Consider the following 8,187-nt stretch of genomic DNA (forward strand, 5'->3'; position numbering starts at 1 on the left):
CTGGTTCTGGATCGGGGCCGGACGCTCTCCAGACACCGGAGGATCCCTTCCCTCCAGCTGAGTCCAGTGGTGTCTGGGAGGTCCACGGGGCGATGGTAATTAGCCCCGATCCAGAACAGCGAGTTGAGCGTGGTGTCGTCTAACGCCATACTCGTGGCGATCCCGCAGAACTCCCATGCATACTCCACAAACGGGAGATCCAGGCTAGCTAGGGCGGCGAACCGAGCGGCAACTTCCATAGCCGTGGGGAGAAACTGGGAAAACAAAAAACTTTCAAAAACGGAAAAGAAACACGGGGAAGAGAGGCGCCGCTCACTTTTTGTTGGTCTGGAATTCTGTCACGGGATGCTACTATGAGGAGCGAGGAGACGTAGGAGAATTTTACTAACTGTAATAATCAAAAGGAAACAGGAAAACACACGTAGCAAAGGTTGACATGAGCCATTCCAGACAAGGGACTCAAAACAGGAAACACTTTAAATACACAACTTAATCAGGGGAAGACGAAACACACCTGGAATCAAATTAGAAACAATCAGGGAGCAGGAAGAGGAAGATGATAACCAAATAAGGACAAACATGAACATACACGTGACAGCATTTCTGTTTTGAGCTGCGCGCGTTGAAGATGACCAGTAGAATGAAGCATTTGTGTGAGCGAGAGCTTTGGAATGCACTGCTGAACATGGAGAGCAGAAAAGGTCCTGGTATTGATGGTCTTCCAGTTTAATTTTATAAAGCCTTTTGGGAGGTGTTGGGTGAGGATCTCTTGGATGTTCTCAAGGAGAGCATAGCTGAGGGTTCTCTGTCCCTGAGTTGTAGGAGAGCTGTGATTACTCTTCTACCAAAAAAAGGTGATCTGCAAGAAATTAAGAACTGGAGACCAGTGAGCTTGTTGTGCTCGGATTTGAAAATCTTCTCTAAGGCTCTGGCCAACAGATTGAGAGAGGTGATGGGGCAGGTCATACACCCTGACCAGACGTATTGTGTGCCTGGTAGGTCTATTTCAGACAATATTTTTCTTGACTGTTCATTTTTTAGAAATATCAGTTTACAAATGGTGAATTAATAAAATTAAATTAAGAACCACATACCTGTATTTTAAATCTATTCTTTTTTTGTATAGGGTCCTTTTTTAAACAAAAATAGGGCCCTATAAAATGTTTTACATTTTTCTGGTAATCAGATGAAGGCATAAAACAATTAAATTTATCCTAATCAAATGAAAATTAAACCCTTTTATTTTTTGGCAAACAAAGTGCTGCACAACAGAGGTTTAATTAAAATCAAAAAGAAAACAGATGTGATTATTCTTTTAAAAATAAAGATCTATTCATATTTATTAGCAGTAGTAGCATTGAGTCTTAAGACTGCTAAATAGTAATATATTCTGACAGTTTCTTAACGTTAAACTAAACTTTTATTTTGACGGGTTGCCGTGAAGAACTTGCAGCTGCTGTGTATGTGATATGACGGTAGTTTTCTCAAATGAAACGGTAAAATGCTAATGAAGTGACTCTCGGAGCCGCTGGAGATGACATTCGTGTTCATATCATCTGACTGATGGACTTGGACTTGACAGCACATTGATGCTTATGGATCATAGACAGTTGAATTTGAAGGAATTACCCTCTTTTTACCGTGGACAAAAGACAGAATCTTTGGTTGCTTGAGGAGCCTTTGGTCAAAGGAGCTCGTTTTGATTTATCAAATGAGTGTTTGCCAGGTCTCACACTAAGGCTATGTGGTTCTGGTATGGTAAAATTAAGAAATGTAATTGATGTGCCAGGACCTGGCTTAAGTGATGTATCACTTTTTTTTTTTTTGAAGGATTTGTTTTTAAGATTTCAGGGAAAAATCACTCCTAATGTATTTGTTTTAGGATTGAGATATTGTCAAAAACAGAGAACAAAATGGCAGTTGATTAATTTTATTGTTGGACAAGCCAAACTTCAAGTCAGACTAGCAATCTACATCACAAGGAGAAATAGAATGGAGAACAGACATGGTCAAGATGTTGTACTTCTTTTTAAATCTTTCATAAAGGCTAGGGTTGGTGTTGAATGCAAGTACTATAAACTAATGAATGACATGGAGTCTTTTAAATTGCAGTGGTGTTATAGTAATATAGTCATCTGTACTGTGATTGAGGGAGAATTAATGTTTGATATGTTACTAATTTGAATTTGTTTGTATATATGATTCAGCGATTTGTTTGGTAAAATAAAGTTGTTTCTAAAAATCACAAAATCTCTCTCTGTGTGCGTGTACTGATTAAATGTGATGTGACACTGTGTGTGTTTTACAGTGTGGATCATGGAGGAGAGATCAGAATTACAGCAGGACTAAAGAAATGTATGTCTACACACACAAACACACACACACACACACACACAGGTTTGTTTTTGTAACATTATTAATGAAACAAGACACGATTTTTAATAGTTTTACTATAGTTTTTATTAGTTTTAATTTTAAAGTCATAGTTAAATAAAAGTACTTAGATATTGCTTTTTTGACTTTATTTACATATGTAACTAAGTAATCCAAAAGTAATCAGATTACATTACTTTTATATTGTGGTACTTGGATTACGTTACTGAATACTTTTTAAATGAAGTAATTTGTAACTGTAACGGAATACATTTTAATAGTATAATGTCATTACCCATGTCATTATACAAATGTGTGTCCTCATAAATCACAAAAGCGCACACACTCTCTCTCTCTCACACACACACACACACAAGCACACACACACACACACACTTTCTCACACACTCACTCTCTCTTAAACACACACACACACACACACACTCTCTCACACACACACACACTCACTCAATCTCACACACACACAAGCACACACACACACACACACTTTCTCACACACTCACTCTCTCTTAAACACACACACACACACACACACTCTCTCTCTCTCACACACACACACACACACTCTCACACATTCTCACTCACTCTCTCTCTCACACACACACACACACACTCTCACACATTCTCACTCACTCTCTCTCTCTCACACACACACACACATTCACACACACAAACACACACTCACTCATTCTCACTCTCTCACACACACACACACACACACACACGCACACACAGACAGAGTTCAGCCCCCAAACACACACACACACACACACACACATTCTCACTCTCTTTCTCTTCTAATAGGAATGCATCTTTGGACAGCATGCACATGTACACAATATACACATCATCAGTGACAACTCACACATACAAACACATTTATGAATTAACATTCTTTAAGTATTTTTCAGTGTAATTTTATTTGCTTAAATTGTTCAATTTATAAATGGATAATATACACTCTAAAAAATGCTGGGTTAAATATAACCCGAGGATCAGCTGTATCCTGATCATCCAGACAGATTTGATTGTGTGCCTCAGGTGTTGTGTAGAGAGTGTGCGTGGACGCTGTTACTGGGAGATTGAGTGGAGTGGATATAATGTGGAGTCATAAATCCTCATATAGAAGTAAGATCTGTGTGTGTGAGAGTGTGTGTGTGAAAGAGAGAGAGTGTGTGTGTGTGTGTGTGTGTGTAGTCCTGCTGAGTGACGATATTTCTGTGCTTTTCTCATCCTACAGTTGTCTTTTTACTGTAGTGTTACATCAATCATTTGTATTATTGCTATCAAAACAACCTTTTAATTGAAAAGTACCTTCACAAATGATTCATGAAGAACATGTAATTCATTTTCCTCTGTGTTTTATTATTTATGCACGAAAATAATAATGTCAAATCACCTTGAGCTCATATTTTAATTGATGATGAATATGTGAAATGAAATGTATGAATCATGAATATAATTGATTCCTCACAAGACTGAAATTAGGTTCTCAAGAGTTTCTGACATAAAATATGACGTTAATCACAGCATTTAATAAAATATAATTATTGTAACTACAGTATAGCAGAATATTTCTTGATGTAATATTTAAGAAAATATTTTCTGAGTTTTAAAATGATCATGTTGTAATGATAGCATATTTATGAACAAAAATGCATTTTTATTCAATACAAAATGTAGCTGCTGTAAAACACATGCACACACCCGCGTCAAAAACAAATGTTGCAGTATGTGATTTCATCCAATTAGAGTTTCACACCCGAGCCACCTGACTCTGAACCGTCACAGAGCCCACCTGAAAAACAAAACAGCTTTTCATATTTTACTTAATATATGTAAAACCTAAATATAAAAAACATAACTTGATAAACTGATCAAAATTTACTCTCAGCTGACAGTGAACAGATACCTTTAGCTCTTCTCTGGCGACCAGAGCCGTAATGGATGCCAAAGACTCGTCTGCCAAGTGTGTACGTGCTCGATTTCAAGGCCTTCAACTTGTGGTGCATCGCTGTGACAAGAGAGGAACAGCACAAACAATATCCAGGTCAGACACACTTCACAGTGGGTGTAAATACATGCAAGGACACTTGAAGAATGTGTGTTTGTTACAGCATGCTTGGCTTACGCAGTAGGACGTATCGAACTTATCGTAACGAACACTACGGTGAAGTTGTGCTCCGGTTTGCCCAGACTGATCTGACCGAAGAACTGTGCCTGTGCAACACACAACCACACAGCATTTTACCTAGTAACTTTATATATATTTATTTCCTGTTTCCAACTCATCTGTTGCGGAGATCGAGCCTGTCAGAGAGTGTGATGAACGCAGCGTTCGGCTCACGTCCATGACATTGTAGTCTCTCTGGCCCATACGGACGTAGTGCTGTGCGGCTGGGTAACACGCCGGGAGAAGACGTCCGGTCGGTGCTCAAAACCCCAAACAAATCAACCCAAGAGAAAGGGGACGCTAGTGACGCCAAAAGAAAGAAAGAAACACAACAAAACCACTTCTAACTTGTTTTACACCTCTAACCTAACTAAAGAAAAGAAAGAAAGCAAATCTTCAGCGCCAAGCGCCGTATACTTCCCTACTCTCAACTAGTAAAAATGAAACATACAGGGGGTGGCGTTCACCTCTTAGCTAGGGTGTCTAAACATCTCGAGTTACCCAAGTGTTGCACGACATCTTCCCGATCCACCTTCCTCTTGAGTAAAGAGTAAACGTCATAGAGCGTAAGCTCATCCAAGCTCAAAGAGCAACACCATCCGAGTAACAAAGTAACAAAAATATCAGAACAAAAATACCAAGGATTTTGGCATAAACGAATAACGAATAAAGCAAGTCAAACACGAGTAAAATGACAGCAAGAAGCAAAAGAGGTCTCCATTCACTTCTTTCAGCGTCCTTTTATCTGCCGGCGGAAACTTTACTGGCAGCGGATAGGTCGGCGTCACGTTGTTTAACGATGACTGACAGCGTCATGAGCCAATCAGCAGTCAAGGGAGGCGGCCTAAGAGATCGACAGGGAAAGGGGAGAGAGCAAGCAGGAGAGAGAGAGAGAGAGAGAGAGATGGACTTCAAAGTGTTGTAATGCGAGCAATAAAGCAAGAGCTTCTCTTTCAATAGTTGAATAATTCAGCTGATGTTTGTTAAACGTACGAGAATAATAACTAATAGGATATTCTATCCCATTCTCATCCTCCTGAATAAGAACAGCACCAGCACCCACGGCGCTTGCATCAACCTCTAGTATAAAATTTAGAGTACAGTCAGGTGCCATTAAAACCGGTGCATTACACAAAGTTTTGACTGAATCAAAAGCATGCTGACTCTCAGCAGAGCACTCATAAGATTTAGACGGGCTAAGTAGTGAAGTAAGAGGACTCACGACGGTTGAGAAATTCTTACAGAAGCTACGACAATAGCCTGCCATACCCAAGAACCTCCGTAATTCTCTACAGGTAGTAGGAGCCGGAAATTCCGTTATGGCCGCGACCTTGGCCTCTACTGGTCGCACTTGGCCTTGACCAACCTCCTTACCGAGGTAAGTGACAGTTGCTTTGCCAAATTCACATTTTGCTAAGTTAAGTGTTAAATTTGCTTTAACCAGTCGTTCAAACACTGTCCTCAACAGGCAAATGTGTTCTGTCCAACTCAACGAATACAATGCCAGATCATCAAGATGCGCGTTACAATTTGGTACATCATGTAAAACGATATTAACGAGGCGCTGGAAAGTTGCTGGGGCATTTCTAAACCCGAAAGCCATCGCCGTATACTGGAGGAAATTATCTGGGGTTACAAAGGCTGAAATCTCCAAAGCTTGTGAGGTGAGTGGAACTTGCCAGTATCCTTTCAGCATATCAATCTTTGTAACAAAACGTGCAGAACGGATGTTATCTATACAATCCTCCATTCGAGGTAACGGGTAACTGTCTGGCACAGTCACAGCATTTACCTTCGGCTGGGCTAAAACCAAGAGATTCCTGAACGGTCTCTCTGACAGCAAATAAATCTAAGGGAACCCCCTCATCCCAGTCTTTAGCAGTGTCCTGGCAATATTTCTTATGCATTGACTTAAGGGTTTGGTGAAAGTGCTCAAGTGCGCCCTGGCTCTGTGGGTGGTACGCACTTGAGACTCGGTGAGAAATTGCCAGCGATTCAAGTACTTGTTTAAAAAGTTTCGATAAAAAATTTGTACCTTGATCGGTTTGCACTACTTTTGTAAGTCCAAACGTGGAAAGGAATTTCACCAATGCTTTGCTGAAAACAGGCGCAGTGATTTTTCTTAACGGAATCGCCTCTGGAAATCTGGGGGCCACACACATAACAGTTAATAAAAACTGGTTACCAGACTTCATTTTAGGTAATGGACCAACGCAGTCTACCATAACATGTTCGAACGGTTCTCCAATCGCAGGTATAGGAGTCAAAGGAGCAGGTGGAATGCTCTGGTTCGGCTTCCCAACGATCTGACTGGTATGACAAGTACGACAGTAATGAGCAACATTTTTTTTCAATCTTGGCCAAAAGAAATGACTCAAAATCTTATTATATGTCTTCGTAACTCCTAAATGACCAGCAAGCTGGTGATCATGAGCTAAACACAGGACATGTTGACGAGAGGAAAACAGGACCACAATTTGATAAACAACATTCCAGTCTGAATTCTTGTCAGCATGAGAACACCACTTTCTCATCAGTAAGTCATTGTCAATGAAGTAAGCAAATTTCTTATTCTTAGCCACATCAAGGGAAACAACAGAATTAAAAGAAGTGACAAGAGTTTTATCCGCTTTCTGCGCAGCAATCATTTTCTCACGTGACAGGTAATTTGAGTGCATCTGCATCAGACACGATTACACCTTTGATCTCTGTCTTTAAACTATTTTCCTTTTCAAGATTCGTATCCAGTGAGGTGTCGCCAGACAACAGTGGGAACATGAATGAATTAGACAGATCAACTACATCACCTACTCTTCACGACTGAGCACGCGTAACGGCGCAGGCTGGGAAAACATCAGGGTAATTTTCAGACAGTACCCCTAACTCACAGAACGCATCTGGTTCATCAACAACTTCAATAACAGGCATTATCTTTCCACCTGCCAGGCCATTTCCAAGGATAAAATCAACACCCTTCACAGGGAGTGAAGGACACACAGCAACTCTCACGAAACCAGTACACAGCTCGCTCTGTAAGTGCACACGATGCAGCGGGAATTTCACGCAACCCATCTCAATGCCTTGCACGATCACAATAGAGCCACAAAAGGTATTGTCAGACAGCTGTAATTTACCTGCCAAAATAAAGGATTGCATGGCACCAGTGTCCCTGAGTATTCTTACTTCTTCCTGGTCCTCCCTTTTTCCAGACAGAGATATTAACCCTTTTGACACAAAGGGCCGATAACTCTCATCAATTCTTTCCTCAGTATGCACAGCGACCGCAGATTTAAAAGCTTTCACAAACCCCACGCTCTTTGGTTGTGGCTGCTGCTTGCACTTCAAAGCCAAACAATCAGCAATCACATGCCCTTTTTGTGACAGTAGAAACATTCACGTTCCTCTTTATTATGAGGTGGGCTAAATCTTGAACGCGACGTGTGAGACTGTGAACTATCAGCTTGTGACTTCTCAGGACGTACTGAAGAAAAAAATTTTAGTGAGTTAACACAAACTCGTCTGCAGAGGCGGACAGTAACTAAGTACATTTACTTGAGTATTGTACTTACAGGTGCATCTCAATAAATTAGAATGTCGTGGAAAAGTTCATTTATTTCAGT

Source organism: Sinocyclocheilus rhinocerous, unplaced genomic scaffold (genome assembly GCF_001515625.1).
Source record: "Sinocyclocheilus rhinocerous isolate Xijiao unplaced genomic scaffold, SAMN03320098_v1.1 scaffold3874, whole genome shotgun sequence".
Taxonomy (NCBI): domain Eukaryota; kingdom Metazoa; phylum Chordata; class Actinopteri; order Cypriniformes; family Cyprinidae; genus Sinocyclocheilus; species Sinocyclocheilus rhinocerous.